A 22,474-nucleotide genomic window follows, 5' to 3' on the forward strand; every position below is an offset into this window, starting at 1 on the left:
GTTTTTCTCACACCTACTAGTGAATGTAATGTTACACACCCATACAATGCGCACCACCCCGCGATGTTTTTCATCAACCTACCCTACATTGCCATTGCATGTGTCCTGACTCCCATGCTGACCACCACTTGGGGCTTTTCTCCATCCTACATTGCCACTAACTGCCTAACCTAATTCAGACACTCCTATTCACTCCACCCCGTGATTTTTTTCCTCACTCCTACTAGTGAATGTAATGTTACACACCCATACAATGCACACCACCCCGCGATGTTTTTCAGAAACCTATCCTACATGGCCACTGCATGTTTCCTGACCTCCCCATGCTGACCACCCCGTGGTGCTTATCCGCATACTACATTGCCACTCACTGCCTATCCTAATTCAGACCCTCCAATTCACACCTCCCCGTGATGTTTTTCTCACTCCTACTGCTGAATGTAAAGTTACACACCCATACAATGCGCACCACCCCGCAATGTTTTTCAGAAACCTATCCTACATTGCCACAGCCTGTTTCCTGACCTCCCCATGCTGACCACCCCGTGGTGTTCTTCTCCATCCTACATTGCCACGCACTGCCTATCCTAATTCACACCCTCCAATTCACACCACCCCGTGATGTTTTACTCAATCGTACTAGTGAATGTAATGTTACACACCCATTCAATGCACACCACCCCATGATGTTTTTCAGAAACCTATCCTACATTGCCACTGCATGTTTCCTGACCGCCCCATGCTGACCACCCCGTGGTGCTTTTCTCCATCCTACATTGCCACTCACTGCCTATCCTTATTCAGACCCTCCGATTCACACAACCCCGTGATGTTTTTCTCACTCCTACTAGTGAAGGTAATGTTACACACTCATAAAATGCACACCACCCCGCGATGTTTTTCAGAAACCTATCTTACATTGCCACTGCGTATTTGCTGACCTCCCCATGCTGACCACCCCGTGGTGCTTTTTTCCATCCTACATTGCCACTCACTACCTATCCTAATTCAGACCCACCGATTCACACCACCTCATTATGTTTTTCTCACTCCTACTAGTGAATGTAATGTTACACACCCATAAAATGCGCACCACCCCACGATGTTTTTCAGAAACCAATCCTACATTGCCACTGCATGTTTCCTGACCTCCCCATGCTGACCACCCCATGGTGCTTTTCTCCATCCTACATTGCCTCTCACTGCCTATCCTAATTCACACACTCCAATTCACACCACCCCGTGATGTTTTTCTCACTCCTACTAGTGAATGTAATGTTACACACCCATACAATGCGCCCCACCCCGCGATGTTTTTAATCAACCTACCCTACATTGCCATTGCATGTGTCCTGACTCCCATGCTGACCACCACTTGGTGCTTTTCTCCATCCTACATTGCCACTAACTGCCTAACCTAATTCAGACACTCCTATTCACTCCACCCCGTGATGTTTTTCTCACTCCTACTAGTGAATGTAATGTTACACACCTATACAATGCACACCACCCCGCGATGTTTTTCAGAAACCTATCCTACATAGCCACTGCATGTTTCCTGACCTCCCCATGCTGACCACTCCGTGGTGCTTATCCGCATACTACATTGCCACTCACTGCCTATCCTAATTCAGACCCTCCAATTCACACCACCCCGTGATGTTTTTCTCACTCCTACTGCTGAATGTAATGTTACACACCCATACAATGCGCACCAACCCGCAATGTTTTTCAGAAACCTATCCTACATTGCCACAGCCTGTCTTCTGACCTCACCATGCTGACCACCCCGTGGTGTTCTTCTCCATCCTACATTGCCACGCACTGCCTATCCTAATTCACACCCTCCAATTCACACCACCCCGTGATGTTTTACTCAATCCTACTAGTGAATGTAATGTTACACACCCATACAATGCATACCACCCCGTGATGTTTTTCAGAAACCTATCCTACATTGCCACTGCATGTTTCCTGACCTCCCCATGCTGACCACCCCGTGGTGCTTTTCTCCATCCTACATTGCCACTCACTGCCTATCCTTATTCAGACCCTCCGATTCACACCACCCCGTGATGTTTTTGTCACTCCTACTAGTGAAGGTAATGTTACACACTCATAAAATGCGCACCACCCCGCGATGTTTTTCAGAAACCTATCTTACATTGCCACTGCGTATTTCCTGAGCTCCCCATGCTGACCACCCCGTGGTGCTTTTTTCCATCCTACATTGCCACTCACTGCCTATCCTAATTCAGACCCACCGATTCACACCACCTCATTATGTTTTGCTCACTCCTACTAGTGAATGTAATGTTACACACCCATACAATGCGCATCACCACCCTATGTTTTTCAAAAACCTATCTTACATTGCCCCTGCATGTTCGCTGACCTCCACATGCTGGACACCACGTGGTGCTTTTCTCCATCTTACAATGCCACTCACTTCCTGTCCTAATTAGGACCCTCCGATTCACACAACCCTGTGATGTTTTTCTCACTCCTACTAGTGAATGTAATGTTACACACCCATACAATGCGCACCACCACGCTATGTTTTTCGGAAACCTATCCTACATTGACACTGCATGTTTCCTGACCTCACCATGCAGACCACCCCGTGGTGCTTTTCCCCATCCTACATTGCCACTCACTGCCTATCCTAATTGAAACACTCTGATTCACACCACCCCGTGATGTTTTTCACACTCCTACTAGAGAATGTAATGTTACACACCCATACAATGCACACCACCCCGTGATGTTTTTCAGAAAACTATCCTACATTGCCACTGCATGTTTCCTGACCTCCCCATGCTGACCACCCCGTGGTGCTTATCCCCATCCTACATTGCCACTCACTGCCTATCCTAATTCAGACCATCCGATTCACACCACCCCGTGATGTTTTTCTCACTCCTACTAGTGAATGTAATGTTACACACCCATACAATGCGCACCACCTCGCGATGTTTTTCAGAAACCTATCCTACATTGCCACTGCATGTTTCCTGACCTCCCCATGCTGACCACCCCATGGTGCTTTTCTCCATCCTACATTGCCACTCACTACCTATCCTAATTCAGACCCTCCGATTCACACCACCCCGTGATGTTTTTCTCACTCCTACTAGTGAATGTAATGTTACACACCAATACAATTTGCACCACCCCGCAATGCTTTTCAGAAACTTATCTTACATTGCCACTGCATGTTTCCTGACCTCCCCGTGCTGACCACCCCTTGGTGTTCTTCTCCATCCTACATTGCCACTCACTGTTTATCCTTACACAGACCCTCCGATACACACCACCCCGTGATGTTTTTCTCACTCCTACTAGTGAATGTAATGTTACACACCCATACAATGCACACCACCACGCGATGCTGTTCCGAAACCTATCCTACATTGCCACTGCCTGTTTCCTGACCTCCACATGCTGACCACCCCATGGTGCTTTTCTCCATCCTACATTGACACCCACTGCCTATCCTAATTCAGATCTTCCGATACACTGCAGCCCGTGATGTTTTTCTCACTGCTACTAGTGAATGTAATGTTACCCACCCATACAATGCGCACCACCCCACGATTTTTTTCATCAATCTATTATACATTGCCATTTCATGTGTCCTGACTCCCATGCTGACCACCCCTTGGGGCTTTTCTCCATCCTAGATTGCCACTACCTGCCTAACCTAATTGAGACTCTCCTATTCACACCACCCCGTGATGTTTTCCTCACTCCTACTAGTGAATGTAATGTTACACACCCATATAATGCACACCACACCGCGATGATTTTCAGAAACCTATCCTACATTGCCACTGCATGTTTACTGACCTCCCCATGCTGACCACCCCGTGGTGCTTATCCCCATCCTACATTGCTACTCACTGCCTATCCTAATTCAGACCCTCCGATTCACACCACCCGTGATGTTTTTTTCACTCCTACTAGTGAATGTAATGTCACACACCCATACAATGCGCACCACCCCACGATGTTTTTCAGAAACCTATCCTACATTGCCACTGCATGTTTCCTGACCTCCCCATGCTGACCACCCCATGGTGCTTTTCTCCATCCTACATTGCCTCTCACTGCCTATCCTAATTCAGACACTCCGATTCACACCACCCCGTGATGTTTTTCTCACTCCTACTAGTGAATGTAGTGTTACACACCAATACAATTTGCACCACCCCGAAATGCTTTTCAGAAACCTATCTTACATTGCCACTGCATGTTTCCTGACCTCCCCATGCTGACCACCCCGTAGTGTTCTTCTCCATCCTACATTGCCACGCACTGCCTATCCTAAATCAGACCCTCCGATTCACTCCACCCCGTGATGTTTTTTTCACTCCTACTAGTGAATGTAATGTTACACACCCATACAATGCGCACCTCCCCGCGATGTTTTTCATCAACCTACCCTACATTGCCATTCCATGTGTCCTGACTCCCATGCTGACCACCACTTGGGGCTTTTCTCCATCCTACATTGCCACTAACTGCCTAACCTAATTCAGACACTCCTATTCACTCCACCCCGTGATTTTTTTCTCACTCCTACTAGTGAATGTAATGTTACACACCCATACAATGCACACCACCCCGCGATGTTTTTCAGAAACCTATCCTACATGGCCACTGCATGTGTCCTGACCTCCCCATGCTGACCACCCCGTGGTGCTTATCCGCATACTACATTGCCACTCACTGCCTAACCTAATTCAGACCCTCCAATTCACACCACCCCGTGATGTTTTTCTCACTCCTACTGCTGAATGTAATGTTACACACCCATACAATGCGCACCACCCCGCAATGTTTTTCAGAAACCTATCCTACATTGCCACAGCCTGTTTCCTGACCTCCCCATGCTGACCACCCCGTGGTGTTCTTCTCCATCCTACATTGCCACGCACTGCCTATCCTAATTCACACCCTCCAATTCACACCACCCCGTGATGTTTTACTCAATCCTACTAGTGAATGTAATGTTACACACCCATTCAATGCACACCACCCCGTGATGTTTTTCAGAAACCTATCCTACATTGCCACTGCATGTTTCCTGACCTCCCCATGCTGACCACCCCGTGGTGCTTTTCTCCATCCTACATTGCCACTCACTGCCTATCCTTATTCAGACCCTCCGATTCACACCACCCCGTGATGTTTTTCTCACTCCTACTAGTGAAGGTAATGTTACACACTCATAAAATGCGCACCACCCCGCGATGTTTTTCAGAAACCTATCTTTCATTGCCACTGCGTATTTCCTGACCTCCCCATGCTGACCACCCCGTGGTGCTTTTTTCCATCCTACATTGCCACTCACTGCCTATGCTAATTCAGACCACCGATTCACACCACCTCATTATGTTTTTCTCACTCCTACTAGTGAATGTAATGTTACACACCCATACAATGCGCATCACCACGCTATGTTTTTCAAAAACCTATCTTACATTGCCCCTGCATGTTCGCTGACCTCCACATGCTGGCCACCACGTGGTGCTTTTCTCCATCTTACAATGCCACTCACTTCCTGTCCTAATTAGGACCCTCCGATTCACACAACCCTGTGATGTTTTTCTCACTCCTACTAGTGAATGTAATGTTACACACCCATACAATGTGCCCCACCCTGTGATGTTTTTCAGAAATCTATCCTATATTGCAACCGCATGTTTCCTGGCCAGCCCTTGCTGACCACCCCGTGGTGCTTTTCTCCATACTACATTGCCACTCACTGCCTATCTTAATTCAGACCCTCCGATTCACACCACCCCGTGATGTTTTTCTCACTCCTACTAGTGAATGTAATCTTACACACCCATACAATGCGCACCACCCCGTTATGATTTTCATAAACCTATGCTACATTGCCACTGCATGTTTCCTGACCTCCCCGTGCTGACCACCCCGTGGTGCTTTTCTACAGCCTACATTGCCACTCACTGCCTCTCCTAATTTAGACCCTCCGATTCACACCACCCCGTGACGTTTTTCTCACTCCTACTAGTGAATGTAATGTATCACACCCATACAATGCGCAGCACCCCGCGATGTTTTTCAGAAACCTATCCTACATTGCCACTGAAGGTTTCCAGACCTCCGCATGCTGACCACCCCGTGGTGCTTTTCTCCATCCTACTTTGTCACTCAAGGCCTATCCTAATACAGACCCTCCGATTCACAGCTCGCCGTGATGTTTTTCTCACTCCTACTAGTGAATGTAATGTTACACACCCATGCAATGCGCACCACCCCACGATGTTTTTCAGAAACCTATCCTACATTGCCACTGCATGTTTCCTGACCTCCCGATGCTGACTACCCCGTGATACTTTTCTCCATCCTACATTGCCACTCACTGCCTATCCTAATTCAGACACTCCGATTCACACCACCCCGTGATGTTTTTCTCACCTACTAGTGAATGTAATGTTACACACCAATACAATTCGCACCACCCCGCAATGCTTTTCAGAAACCTATCTTACATTGCCACTGCCTGTGTCCTGACCTCCCCATGCTGACCACCCCGTGTTGCTTTTCTCCATCCTACATTGCCACTCACTGCCTATCCTAATTCTGACACTCCTATTCACACCACCCCGTTATGTTTTTCTCACTCCTACTAGTGAATGCAATGTTACTCACCCATACAATGCGTACCACCCCACGATGTTTTTCAGAAACCTATCCTACATTGCCACTGCATGTGCCGTGACCCCCCATGCTGACAACACCGTGGTGCTTTTCTCCATCCTACATGCCACTCACTGTCTATCCTTACACAGACCCTCCGATTCACACCACCCCGTGATGTTTTCCACACTCCTACTAGTGAATGTAATGTTACACACCCACACAATGAGCACCAGCCCGTGATGTTTTTCAGAAACCTATCCTACATGGCCACTGCATGTTTCCTGACCTCCCCCTGCTGAGCACCCTGTGGTGCTTTTCTCCATCCTACATTGCCACTCACTGCGTATCCTAAGTCAGACCCTCAGATTCACACCACCCCGTGATGTTTTTCTCACTCCTACTAATGAATGTAATGTTACACACCCATACAATGCACAACACGCGGCGATGTTTTTCAGAAACCTATCCTATATTGCCACTGCATGTTTCCTGACCTCCCCATGCTGACCACCCCGTGGTGCTTATCCCCATCCTACATTGCCGCTCACTGCCTATGCTAATTCAGAGCATCCGATTCACACCACCCCGTGATGTTTTTCTCACTCCTACTAGTGAATGTAATGTTACACACCAATACAATTTACACCACCCGGCAATGCTTTTCAGAAACCTATCTTACATTGCCACAGACTGTTTCCTGACCTCCCCATGCTGACCACCCCGTGGTGTTCTTCTCCATCCTACATTGCCACTCACTGTCTTTCCTTACACAGACCCTCCGATACACACCACCCCGTGATACTTTTCTCACTCCTACTAGTGAATGTATTGTTACACACCCATACAATGTGCACCACCCCACGATGTTTTTCAGAATCCTATCCTACATTGACACTGGATGTTTCCTGTCCTCACCATGCTGACCACCCCGTGGTGCTTTTCTCCATCCTACATTGCCACTCACTGCCTATACTAATTCAAAACCGCTGATTCACACCAACCCGTGATTTTTTTCTCACTCCTACTAGTGAATGTAATGTTACACACCCATACAATGCACACGACCCCGCGATGCTTTTCAGAAACCTATCCTACTTTGGCACTGCGTGTTTCGTGACTTCCACATGCTGACCACCCCATGGTGCTTTTCTGCATCCTACATTGACACTCACTGCCTATCCTAATTCAGACCCTCCGATTCACACAACCCCGTGATGTTTTTCTCACTCCTACTAGTGAATGTAATGTTACACACCCATACAATGCACACGACCCCGCGATGCTTTTCAGAAACCTATCCTACTTTGGCACTGCGTGTTTCGTGACTTCCACATGCTGACCACCCCATGGTGCTTTTCTGCATCCTACATTGACACTCACTGCCTATCCTAATTCAGACCTTCCGATACACAGCACCCGTGATGTTTTTCTCACACCTACTAGTGAATGTAATGTTACACACCCATACAATGCGCACCACCCCGCGATGTTTTTCATCAACCTAACCTACATTGCCATTGCATGTGTCCTGACTCGCATGCTGACCACCCCTTGGTGCTTTTCTCCATCCTACATTGCCATTAACTGCCTAACCTAATTCAGACACTCCGATTCACACCACCCCGTGATGTTTTTGTCACTCCTACTAGTGAATGTAAAGTCACACACCCATACAATGCGCACCATTCGCAATGTTTTTCAGAAACCTATCCTACAATGCCCCTGAATGTTTCCAGACCTCCCCATGCTGACCACCCAATGGTGCTTCTCTCCATCCTACATTGCCTCTCAAGGCCTATCCTAATTCAGACCCTCCGATTCACACCACCCCGTGATATTTTTCTAACTCCTACTAGTGAATGTAATGTTACAAACCCTTGCAATGCGCACCACCCCGCGATGTTTTTCAGAAACCTATCCTACATTGCCACTGCATGTTTCGTTGCCTCCACATGCTGACCACCCCATGGTGCTTTTTTCCATCGTACATTGACACTCACTTCCTATCCTAATTCAGACCTTCCGATACACGGCAGCCCGTGATGTTTTTCTCACTCCTACTAGTGAATGTAATGTTACACACCCATACAATGCGCACCACCCGTGATGTTTTTCAGAATCCTATCTTACATTGCCACTGCGTATTTCCTGACCTCCCCATGCTGACCACCCCGTGGTGCATTTTTCCATCCTACATTGCCACTCACTGCCTATCCTAATTCAGACCCTCCGATTCACACCACCCCGTGATGTTTTTCTCACTCATACTAGTGAATGTAATCTTACACACCCATACAATACGAACCACCCCGCTATGATTTTCATAAACCTATGCTACATTGCCACTGCATGTTTCCTCACCTCCCCGTGCTGACCACCCCGTGATGCTTTTCTCCAGCCTACATTGCCACTCACTGCCTCTCCTAATTTAGACCCTCCGATTCACACCACCCCGTGATGTTTTTCTCACTCATACTAGTGAATGTAATGTTACACACCCATACAATGCGCACCACCCCGCGATGTTTTTCAGAAACCTATCCTACATTGCCACTGAATATTTCCAGACCTCCCCATGCTGACCACCCCGTGGTGCTTTTCTCTATCCTACATTCCCACTCAAGGCGTATCCTAATTGAGACCCTCCGATTCACACCACCTCGTGATGTTTTTCTCACTCCTAATACTGAATGTAATGTTACACACCAAAACAATTCGCACCACCCCGCAATGCCTTTCAGAAACCTATCTTACATTGCCACTGCCTGTGTCCGTACCTCCCCATGCTGACCACCCCGTGGTGCTTTTCTCCATCCTACATTGCCACTCACTGTCTATGCTGATTCAGATCCTCCGATTCACATCACCCCGTGATGTTTTTCTCACTCCTACTAGTGAATGCAATGTTACTCACCCATACAATGCGCACCACCCCGGGATGTTTTTCAGAAACCTATCCTACATTGCCACTGCATGTGTCGTGACCCCCCATGCTGACAACCCCGTGGTGCTTTTCTCCATCCTACATTGCCACTCACTGTCTATCCTTACATAGACCCTCAGACTCACACCACCCGGTGAGGTTTTCCTCACTCCTACGAGTGAATGTAATGTTACACACCCACACAATGCGCACCAGCCCGTGATGTTTTTCAGAAACCTATCCTACATTGCCATTGCATGTATCCTGACCTCCCCATGCTGACGACCCCGTGGTGCTTTTCTCCAACCTACATTGCCACTCTCTGCCTATCCTAAGTCAGACCCTCAGATTCACACAACCCCGTGATGTTTTTCTCTCTCCTATTTGTGAATGTAATTTTACACACCCATAATGCACACCACCCCGCGATGTTTTACAGAAACCTATCCTACATTGCCACTGCATGTTTCCTGACCTCCCCATGCTGACCACCCCATGGTGCTTATCCCCATCTTGCATTGCCACTCCCTGCCTATCCTAATTCAGACACTCCGATTCACACAAACCCGTGTTGTTTTTCTCACTCCTACTAGTGAATGTAATGTTACACACCCATACAATGCGCACCACCCCGCGATGTTTTTCAGAAACCTATCCTACATTGCCACTGCATGTTTCTTGACCTCTCCATGCTGACCACCCCATGGTGCTTTTCTCCATCCTACATTGCCACTCACTGCCTCTCCTAATTCAGACCCTCCGATTCACAACACCCCGTGATGTTTTTCTCACTCCTACTAGTGAATGTAATGTTACACACCAATACAATTTGCACCACCCCGCAATGCTTTTCAGAAACGTATCTTACATTGCCACAGCCTGTTTCCTGACCTCCCCATGCTGACCACCCCGTGGTGTTCTTCTCCATCCTACATTGCCACTCACTGTCTATCCTTACACAGACCCTCCGATACACACCACCCCCTGATGTTTTTCTCACTCCTACTAGTGAATGTAATGTTAAACACCCATAAAATGTGCACCACCCCGCGATGTTTTTCAGAAACCTATCCTACATTGACACTGCATGTTTCCTGACCTCACCATGCTGACCACCCCATGGTGCTTATCCCCATCTTGCATTGCCACTCCCTGCCTATCCTAATTCAGACACTCCGATTCACACAAACCCGTGTTGTTTTTCTCACTCCTACTAGTGAATGTAATGTTACACACCCATACAATGCGCACCACCCCGCGATGTTTTTCAGAAACCTATCCTACATTGCCACTGCATGTTTCTTGACCTCTCCATGCTGACCACCCCATGGTGCTTTTCTCCATCCTACATTGCCACTCACTGCCTCTCCTAATTCAGACCCTCCGATTCACAACACCCCGTGATGTTTTTCTCACTCCTACTAGTGAATGTAATGTTACACACCAATACAATTTGCACCACCCCGCAATGCTTTTCAGAAACGTATCTTACATTGCCACAGCCTGTTTCCTGACCTCCCCATGCTGACCACCCCGTGGTGTTCTTCTCCATCCTACATTGCCACTCACTGTCTATCCTTACACAGACCCTCCGATACACACCACCCCCTGATGTTTTTCTCACTCCTACTAGTGAATGTAATGTTAAACACCCATAAAATGTGCACCACCCCGCGATGTTTTTCAGAAACCTATCCTACATTGACACTGCATGTTTCCTGACCTCACCATGCTGACCACCCCCTGGTGCTTTTCTCCATCCTACATTGCCACTCACTGCCTATCCTAATTCAAAACCTCTGATTCACACCACCCCGTGATTTTTTTCTCACTCCTACTAGTGAATGTAATGTTACATACACATACAATGTACACGACCCCGCGATGTTTTTCAGAAACCTATCCTACATTGCCACTGCATGTTTCGTGACCTCCACATGCTGAGCACCCCATGGTGCTTTTCTCCATCCTACAATGCCACTCACTGCCTATCCTAATTAGGACCCTCCGATTCACACAACCCCGTGATGTTTTTCTCACTCCTACTAGTGAATGTAATGTTACACACCCATACAATGCGCACCACCCGTGATGTTTTTCAGAATCCTATCTTACATTGCCACTGTGTATTTCCTGACCGCCCCATGCTGACCACCCCGTGGTGCATTTTTCCATCCTACATTGCCACTCACTGCCTATCCTAATTCAGACCCTCCGATTCACACCACCCCGTGATGTTTTTCTCACTCATACTAGTGAATGTAATCTTACACACCCATACAATACGAACCACCCCGCTATGATTTTCATAAACCTATGCTACATTGCCACTGCATGTTTCCTCACCTCCCCGTGCTGACCACCCCGTGATGCTTTTCTCCAGCCTACATTGCCACTCACTGCCTCTCCTAATTTAGACCCTCCGATTCACACCACCCCGTGATGTTTTTCTCACTCATACTAGTGAATGTAATGTTACACACCCATACAATGCGCACCACCCCGCGATGTTTTTCAGAAACCTATCCTACATTGCCACTGAATATTTCCAGACCTCCCCATGCTGACCACCCGTGGTGCTTTTCTCCATCCTACATTGCCACTCAAGGCGTATCCTAATTGAGACCCTCCGATTCACACCACCACGTGATGTTTTTCTCACTCCTACTAGTGAATGTAATGTTACGCACCCATTCAATGCGCACCACACCGCGATGTTTTTCAGAAACCTATCCTACATTGCCACTGCATGTTTCCTGGCCTCCCGATGCTGACCACCCCGTGGTACTTTTCTCCATCCTACATTGCCACTCACTACCTATCCTAATTCAGACACTCCGATTCACACCACCCCGTGATGTTTTTCTCACTCCTACTAGTGAATGTAATGTTACACACCAATACAATTCGCCCCACCCCGCAATGCTTTTCAGAAACCTATCTTACATTGTCACTGCCTGTGTCCTGACCTCCGCATGCTGACCACCCCGTGGTGCTTTTCTCCATTCTACATTGCCACTCACTGTCTATGCTAATTCAGATCCTCCGATTCACATCACCCCGTGATGTTTTTTTCACTCCTACTAGTGAATGCAATGTTACTCACCCATACAATGCGCACAACCCTGCGATGTTTTTCAGAAACCTATCCTACATTGCCACTGCACGTGTCGTGACCCCCCATGCTGACAACCCCGTGGTGCTTTTCTCCATCCTACATTGCCACTCACGGTCTATCCTTACACAGACCCTCAGATTCACACCACCCCGTTATGTTTTCCTCACTCCTACTAGTGAATGTAATGTTACACACCCACACAATGCGCACCAGCCCGTGATGTTTTTCAGAAACCTATCCTACATTGCCACTGCATGTTTCCTGACCTCCCCATGCTGACCACCCCGTGGTGCTTATCCCCATCCTACATTGCCACTCACTGCCTATCCTAATTCAGACCCTCCGATTAACAGCACCCTGTGATGTTTTTCTCACTCCTACTAGTGAATGTAATGTTACACACCAATGCAATTTGCACCACCCTGCAATGCTTTTCAGAAACCTATCTTACATTGCCACAGCCTGTTTCCTGACCTCCCCATGCTGACCACCCCGTGGTGTTCTTCTCCATCCTACATTGCCACTCACTGTCTATCCTTAAACAGACCCTCCGATACACACCACCCCGTGATGTTTTTCTCACTCCTACTAGTGAATGTAATGTTACAAACCCATACAATGTGCACCACCCCGCGATGTTTTTCAGAAACCTATCCTACATTGACACTGCATGTTTCCTGACCTCACCATGCTGACCACCGCGTGGTGCTTTTCTCCATCTTACATTGCCACTCACTGCCTATCCTTATTCAAAACCTCTGATTCACACCACCCTGTGATTTTTTTCTCACTCCTACTAGTGAATGTAATGTTACACACCCATGCAATGCACACGACGCCGCGATGCTTTTCCGAAACCTATCCTATATTGACACTGCATGTTTCGTTGCCTCCACATGCTGACCACCCCATGGTGCTTTTTTCCATCCTACATTGACACTCACTTCCTATCTTAATTCAGACCTTCCGATACACGGCGGCCCGTGATGTTTTCCTCACTCCTACTAGTGAATGTAATGTTACACACCCATACAATGCGCACCAACCCGCGATGTTTTTCATCAACCTATCCTACATTGCCATTGCATGTGTCCTGACTCCCATGCTGACCACCCCTTGGTGCTTTTCTCCATCCTACATAGCCTCTCAAGGCCTATCCTAATTCAGACCCTCCGATTCACACCACCCCGTGATATTTTTCTCACTCCTACTAGTGAATGTAATGTTACAAACCCATGCAATGCGCACCACCCCGCGATGTTTTTCAGAAACCTATCCTACATTGCCACTGCATGTTTCCTGACCTCCCGATGCTGCCCACCCCGTGGTACTTTTCTCCATCCTACATTGCCACGCACTGCCTATCCTAATTCAGACCCTCCAATTCACACAACCCCGTGATGTTTTTCTCAATCCTACTAGTGAATGTAATGTTACACACCCATACAATGCACACCACCCGTGATGTTTTTCAGAAACCTATCCTACATTGCCACTGCATGTTTCCTGACCTCCCCATTCTTACCACCCCGTGGTGCTTTTCTCCATCCTACATTGCCACTCACTTCCTATCCTTATTCAGTCCCTCCGATTCACACCACCCCGTGATGTTTTTCTCACTCCTACTAGTGAATGTAATGTTACACACCCATACAATGCGCACCACGATGCGATGTTTTTCAGAAACCTATCTTACATTGCCACTGCGTATTTCATGACCTCCCCATGCTTACCACCCCGTGGTGCTTTTCTCCATCCTGCAATGCCACTCACTGCCTATCCTAATTACGACCCTCCGATTCACACAACCCCGTGATGTTTTTCTCACGCCTACTAGTGAATGTAATGTTACACACCCATACAATGCGCACCACCCTGCGATGTTTTTTCAGAAACCTATCCTACATTGCCACTGTATGTTTCCTGACATTCCCATGCTGACCACCCCGTGATGCTTCTCTCCAGCCTACATTGCCACTCACTGCCTATCCTAATTTAGACCCTCCGATTCACACAACCCCGTGATATTTTTCTCACTCCTACTAGTGAATGTAATGTTACACACCCATGCAATGCGCACCACCCCGGGATGTTTTTCAGAATCCTATCCTACATTGCCACTGCATGTTTCCTGACCTCCCGATGCTGCCCACCCCGTGGTACTTTTCTCCATCCTACATTGCCACTCACTGCCTATCCTAAATCAGACACTCCGATTCACACCACCCCGTGATGTTTTTCTCACTCCTACTAGTGAATGTAATGTTACACACCAATACAATTCGCACCACCCCGCAATGCTTTTCAGAAACCTATCTTACATTGCCAATGCCTGTGTCCTGACCTCCCCATGCTGAGCATCCCGTGGTGCTTTTCTGCATCCTACATTGCCATTCACTGTCTATGCTGATTCAGATCCTCCGATTCACATCACCCCGTGATGTTTTTCTCACTCCTACTAGTGAATGCAATGTTACTCACCCATACAATGCGCACCACCCCGGGATGTTTTTCATCAACCTATCCTACATTGCCATTGCATGTGTCCTGACTCCCATGCTGACCACCCCTTGGTGCTTTTCTCCATCCTACATAGCCTCTCAAGGCCTATCCTAATTCAGACCCTCAGATTCACACCACCCCGTGATATTTTTCTCACTCCTACTAGTGAATGTAATGTTACAAACCCATGCAATGCGCACCACCCCGCGATGTTTTTCAGAAACCTATCCTACATTGCCACTGCATGTTTCCTGACCTCCCGATGCTGCCCACCCCGTGGTACTTTTCTCCATCCTACATTGCCACGCACTGCCTATCCTAATTCAGACCCTCCGATTCACAACACCCCATGACATTTTTCTCACTCCTACTAGTGTATGTAATGTTACAAACCCTTGCAATGCGCACCACCCCACGATGTTTTTCAGAAACCTATCCTACATTGCCACTGCATGTTTCCTGACGTCCCGATGCTGCCCACCCCGTGGTACTTTTCTCCATCCTACATTGCCACGCACTGCCTATTCTAATTCAGACCCTCCGATTCACACCACCCCGTGATGTTTTTCTCAATCTTACTAGTGAATGTAATGTTACACACCCATACAATGCACACCACCTCGTGATGTTTTTCAGAAACCTATCCTACATGGCCACTGCATGTTTCCTGACCTCCCCATTCTGACCACCCCGTGGTGCTTTTCTCCATCTTACATTGCCACTCACTGCCTATCCTTATTCAGACCCTCTGATTCACACCACCCCGTGATGTTTTTCTCACTCCTACTAGTGAATGTAATGTTACACACCCACACAATGCGCACTACCCCGCGATGTTTTTCAGAAACCTATCTTATATTGCCCGTGGGTATTTCCTGACATCGCCATGCTGACCACCCCGTGGTGTTTTTTTCCATCATACATTGCGACTCACTGCCTATCCTAATTCAGACCCTCCGATTCACACCACCCCGTTATGTTTTTCTCACTCCTACTAGTGAATGTAATGTTACACACCCATACAATGCGCACCACCGTGCGATGTTTTTCAGAAACCTATCCTACATTGCCACTGCATGTTTCGTTGCCTCCACATGCTGACCACCCCATAGTGCTTTTTTCCATCCTACATTGACACTCACTTCCTATCCTAATTCAGACCTTCCGATACACGGCAGCCCGTGATGTTTTTCTCACTCCTACTAGTGAATGTAATGTTACACACCCATACAATGCGCACCACCCCGCGATGTTTTTCATCAACCTATCCTACATTGCCATTGCATGTGTCCTGACTCCCATGCTGACCACCCCTTGGTGCTTTTCTCCATCCTACATTGCCACTAACTGCCTAACCTAATTCAGACACTCCGATTCACGCCACCCCGTGATGTTTTTCTCACTCCTAGTAGTGAATGTAATGTTACACACCCATACAATGCGCACCACCCGTGATGTTTTTCAAAATCCTATCTTACATTGCCACTGCGTATTTCCTGACCTCCCCATGCTGAACACCCCGTGGTGCATTTTTCCATCCTACATTGCCACTCAATGCCTATCCTAATTCAGACCCTCCGATTCACACCACCCCGTGATGTTTTTCTCACTCATACTAGTGAATGTAATCTTATACACCCATACAATACGAACCACCCAGCTATGATTTTCATAAACTTATGCTACATTGCCACTGCATGTTTCCTCACCTCCCCGTGCTGACCACCCCGTGATGCTTTTCTCCAGCCTACATTGCCACTCACTGCCTCTCCTAATTTAGACCCTCCGATTCACACCACCCCGTGATGTTTTTCTCACTCATACTAGTGAATGTAATGTTACACACCCATACAATGCGCACCACCCCGCGATGTTTTTCAGAAACCTATCCTACATTGCCACTGAATATTTCCAGACCTCCCCATGCTGACCACCCCGTGGTGCTTTTCTCTATCCTACATTGCCACTCAAGGCGTATCCTAATTGAGACCCTCCGATTCACACCACCTCGTGATGTTTTTCTCACTCCTAATACTGAATGTAATGTTACACACCAATACAATTCGCACCACCCCGCAATGCCTTTCAGAAACCTATCTTACATTGCCACTGCCTGTGTCCGGACCTCCCCATGCTGACCACCCCGTGGTGCTTTTCTCCATCCTACATGGCCACTCACTGTCTATGCTGATTCAGATCCTCCGATTCACATCACCCCGTGATGTTTTTCTCACTCCTACTAGTGAATGCAATGTTACTCACCCATACAATGCGCACCACCCCGGGATGTTTTTCCGAAACCTATCCTACATTGCCACTGCATGTGTCGTGACCCCCCATGCTGACAACCCCGTGGTGCTTTTCTCCATCCTACATTGCCACTCACTGTCTATCCTTACACAGACCCTCAGATTCACACCACCCGGTGAGGTTTTCCTCACTCCTACGAGTGAATGTAATGTTACACAACCACACAATGCGCACCAGCCCGTGATGTTTTTCAGAAACCTATCCTACATTGCCATTGCATGTATCCTGACCTCCCCATGCTGACGACCCCGTGGTGCTTTTCTCCAACCTACATTGCCACTCTCTGCCTATCCTAAGTCAGACCCTCAGATTCACACCACCCCGTGATGTTTTTCTCTCTCCTATTTGTGAATGTAATTTTACACACCCATACAATGCACACCACCCCGCGATGTTTTACAGAAACCTATCCTACATTGCCACTGCATGTTTCCTGACCTCCCCATGCTGACCACCCCATGGTGCTTATCCCCATCTTGCATTGCCACTCCCTGCCTAACCTAATTCAGACCCTCCGATTCACACAAACCCGTGTTGTTTTTCTCACTCCTACTAGTGAATGTAATGTTACACCCCCATACAATGCGCACCACCCCGCGATGTTTTTCACAAACCTATCCTACATTGCCATTGCATGTTTCTTGACCTCCCCATGCTGACCACCCCATGGTGCTTTTCTCCATCCTACATTGCCACTCACTGCCTATCCTAATTCAGACCCTCCGATTCACACCACCCCGTGATGTTTTTCTCACTCCTACTAGTGAATGTAATGTTACACACCAATACAATTTGCACCACCCCGCAATGCTTTTCAGAAACGTATCTTACATTGCCACAGCCTGTTTCCTGACCTCCCCATGCTGACCACCCCGTGGTGTTCTTCTCCATCCTACATTGCCACTCACTGTCTATCCTTACACAGACCCTCCGATACACACCACCCCCTGATGTTTTTCTCACTCCTACTAGTGAATGTAATGTTAAACACCCATAAAATGTGCAGCACCCCGCGATGTTTTTCAGAAACCTATCCTACATTGACACTGCATGTTTCCTGACCTCACCATGCTGACCACCCCCTGGTGCTTTTCTCCATCCTACATTGCCACTCACTGCCTATCCTAATTCAAAACCTCTGATTCACACCACTCTGTGATTTTTTTTTCACTCCTACTAGTGAATGTAATGTTACATACACATACAATGAACACGACCCCGCGATGTTTTTCAGAAACCTATCCTACATTGCCACTGCATGTTTCGTGACCTCCACATGCTGAGCACCCCATGGTGCTTTTCTCCATCCTACAATGCCACTCACTGCCTATCCTATTTAGGACCCTCCGTTTCACACAACCCCGTGATGTTTTTCTCACTCCTACTAGTGAATGTAATGTTACACACCCATACAATGCGCACCACCCGTGATGTTTTTCAGAATCCTATCTTACATTGCCACTGCGTATTTCCTGACCTCCCCATGCTGACCAACCCGTGGTGCATTTTTCCATCCTACATTGCCACTCAATGCCTATCCTAATTCAGACCCTCCGATTCACACCACCCCGTGATGTTTTTCAACGCATACTAGTGAATGTAATCTTACACACCCATACAATGCGAACCACCCCGCTATGATTTTCATAAACCTATGCTACATTGCCACTGCATGTTTCCTGACCTCCCCGTGCTGACCACCCCGTGATGCTTTTCTCCAGCCTACATTGCCACTCACTGCCTCTCCTAATTTAGACCCTCCGATTCACACCACCCCGTGATGTTTTTCTCACTCATACTAGTGAATGTAATGTTACACACCCATACAATGCGCACCACCCCGCGATGTTTTTCAGAAACCTATCCTACTTTACCACTGAATATTTCCAGACCTCCCCATGCTGACCACCCCGTGGTGCTTTTCTCCATCCTACATTGCCACTCAAGGCGTATCCTAATTGAGACCCTCCGATTCACACCACCTCGTGATGTTTTTCTCACTCCTACAAGTGAATGTAATGTTACGCACCCATGCAATGCGCACCACACCGCGATGTTTTTCAGAAACCTATCCTACATTGCCACTGCATGTTTCCTGGCCTCCCGATGCTGACCACCCCGTGGTACTTTTCTCCATCCTTCATTGCCACTCACTGCCTATCCTAATTCAGACACTCCGATTCACACCACCCCGTGATGTTTTTCTCACTCCTACTAGTGAATGTAATGTTACACACCAATACAATGCGCACAACCCTGCGATGTTTTTAAGAAACCTATCCTACATTGCCACTGCACGTGTCGTGACCCCCCATGCTGACAACCCCGTGGTGCTTTTCTCCATCCTACATTGCCACTCACGGTCTATCCTTACACAGACCCTCAGATTCACACCACCCCGTGATGTTTTCCTCACTCCTACTAGTGAATGTAATGTTACACACCCACACAATGCGCACCAGCCCGTGATGTTTTTCAGAAACCTATCCTACATTGCCACTGCATGTTTCCTGACCTCCCCATGCTGACCACCCCGTGGTGCTTATCCCCATCCTACATTGCCACTCACTGCCTATCCTAATTCAGACCCTCCGATTAACAGCACCCTGTGATGTTTTTCTCACTCCTACTAGTGAATGTAATGTTACACACCAATGCAATTTGCACCACCCTGCAATGCTTTTCAGAAACCTATCTTACATTGCCACAGCCTGTTTCCTGACCTCCCCATGCTGACCACCCCGTGGTGTTCTTCTCCATCCTACATTGCCACTCACTGTCTATCCTTAAACAGACCCTCCGATACACACCACCCCGTGATGTTTTTCTCACTCCTACTAGTGAATGTAATGTTACAAACCCATACAATGTGCACCACCCCGCGATGTTTTTCAGAAACCTATCCTACATTGACACTGCATGTTTCCTGACCTCACCATGCTGACCACCGCGTGGTGCTTTTCTCCATCTTACATTGCCACTCACTGCCTATCCTTATTCAAAACCTCTGATTCACACCACCCTGTGATTTTTTTCTCACTCCTACTAGTGAATGTAATGTTACACACCCATGCAATGCACACGACGCCGCGATGCTTTTCCGAAACCTATCCTATATTGACACTGCATGTTTCGTTGCCTCCACATGCTGACCAACCCATGGGGCTTTTTTCCATCCTACATTGACACTCACTTCCTATCTTAATTCAGACCTTCCGATACACGGCGGCCCATGATGTTTTCCTCACTCCTACTAGTGAATGTAATGTTACACACCCATACAATGCGCACCACCCCGCGATGTTTTTCATCAACCTATCCTACATTGCCATTGCATGTGTCCTGACTCCCATGCTGACCACCCCTTGGTGCTTTTCTCCATCCTACATAGCCTCTCAAGGCCTATCCTAATTCAGACCCTCCGATTCACACCACCCCGTGATATTTTTCTCACTCCTACTAGTGAATGTAATGTTACAAACCCATGCAATGCGCACCACCCCGCGATGTTTTTCAGAAACCTATCCTACATTGCCACTGCATGTTTCCTGACCTCCCGATGCTGCCCACCCCGTGGTACTTTTCTCCATCCTACATTGCCACGCACTGCCTATCCTAATTCAGACCCTCCGATTCACACAACCCCGTGATGTTTTTCTCAATCCTACTAGTGAATGTAATGTTACACACCCATACAATGCACACCACCCATGATGTTTTTCAGAAACCTATCCTACATTGCCACTGCATGTTTCCTGACCTCCCCATTCTTACCACCCCGTGGTGCTTTTCTCCATCCTACATTGCCACTCACTGCCTATCCTTATTCAGTCCCTCCGATTCACACCACCCCGTGATGTTTTTCTCACTCCTACTAGTGAATGTAATGTTACACACCCATACAATGCGCACCACGATGCGATGTTTTTCAGAAACCTATATTACATTGCCACTGCGTATTTCCTGACCTCCCCATGCTGACCACCCCGTGGTGCTTTTCTCCATCCTGCAATGCCACTCACTGCCTATCCTAATTACGACCCTCCGATTCACACAACCCCGTGATGTTTTTCTCACGCCTACTAGTGAATGTAATGTTACACACCCATACAATGCGCACCACCCTGCGATGTTTTTTCAGAAACCTATCCTACATTGCCACTGTATGTTTCCTGACATTCCCATGCTGACCACCCCGTGATGCTTCTCTCCAGCCTACATTGCCACTCACTGCCTATCCTAATTTAGACCCTCCGATTCACACAACCCCGTGATATTTTTCTCACTCCTACTAGTGAATGTAATGTTACACACCCATGCAAAGCGCACCACCCCGGGATGTTTTTCAGAATCCTATCCTACATTGCCACTGCATGTTTCCTGACCTCCCGATGCTGCCCACCCCGTTGTACTTTTCTCCATCCTACATTGCCACTCACTGCCTATCCTAAATCAGACACTCCGATTCACACCACCCCGTGATGTTTTTCTCACTCCTACTAGTGAATGTAATGTTACACACCAATACAATTCGCACCACCCCGCAATGCTTTTCAGAAACCTATCTTACATTGCCAATGCCTGTGTCCTGACCTCCCCATGCTGAGCATCCCGTGGTGCTTTTCTGCATCCTACATTGCCATTCACTGTCTATGCTGATTCAGATCCTCCGATTCACATCACCCCGTGATGTTTTTCTCACTCCTACTAGTGAATGCAATGTTACTCACCCATACAATGCGCACCACCCCGGGATGTTTTTCAGAAACCTATCCTACATTGCCACTACATGTGTCGTGACCCCCCATGCTGACAACCCCGTGGTGCTTTTCTCCATCCTACATTGCCACTCACTGTCTATCCTTACACAGACCCTCAGATTCACACCACCCCGTGATGTTTTCCTCATGCCTACGAGTGAATATAATGTTACACACCCACACAAT

The sequence above is a fragment of the Cavia porcellus genome, unplaced genomic scaffold, assembly GCF_034190915.1.
Source record: "Cavia porcellus strain 051 isolate PalLab524CR breed Dunkin Hartley unplaced genomic scaffold, mCavPor4.1 scaffold_22, whole genome shotgun sequence".
Classification (NCBI taxonomy): domain Eukaryota; kingdom Metazoa; phylum Chordata; class Mammalia; order Rodentia; family Caviidae; genus Cavia; species Cavia porcellus.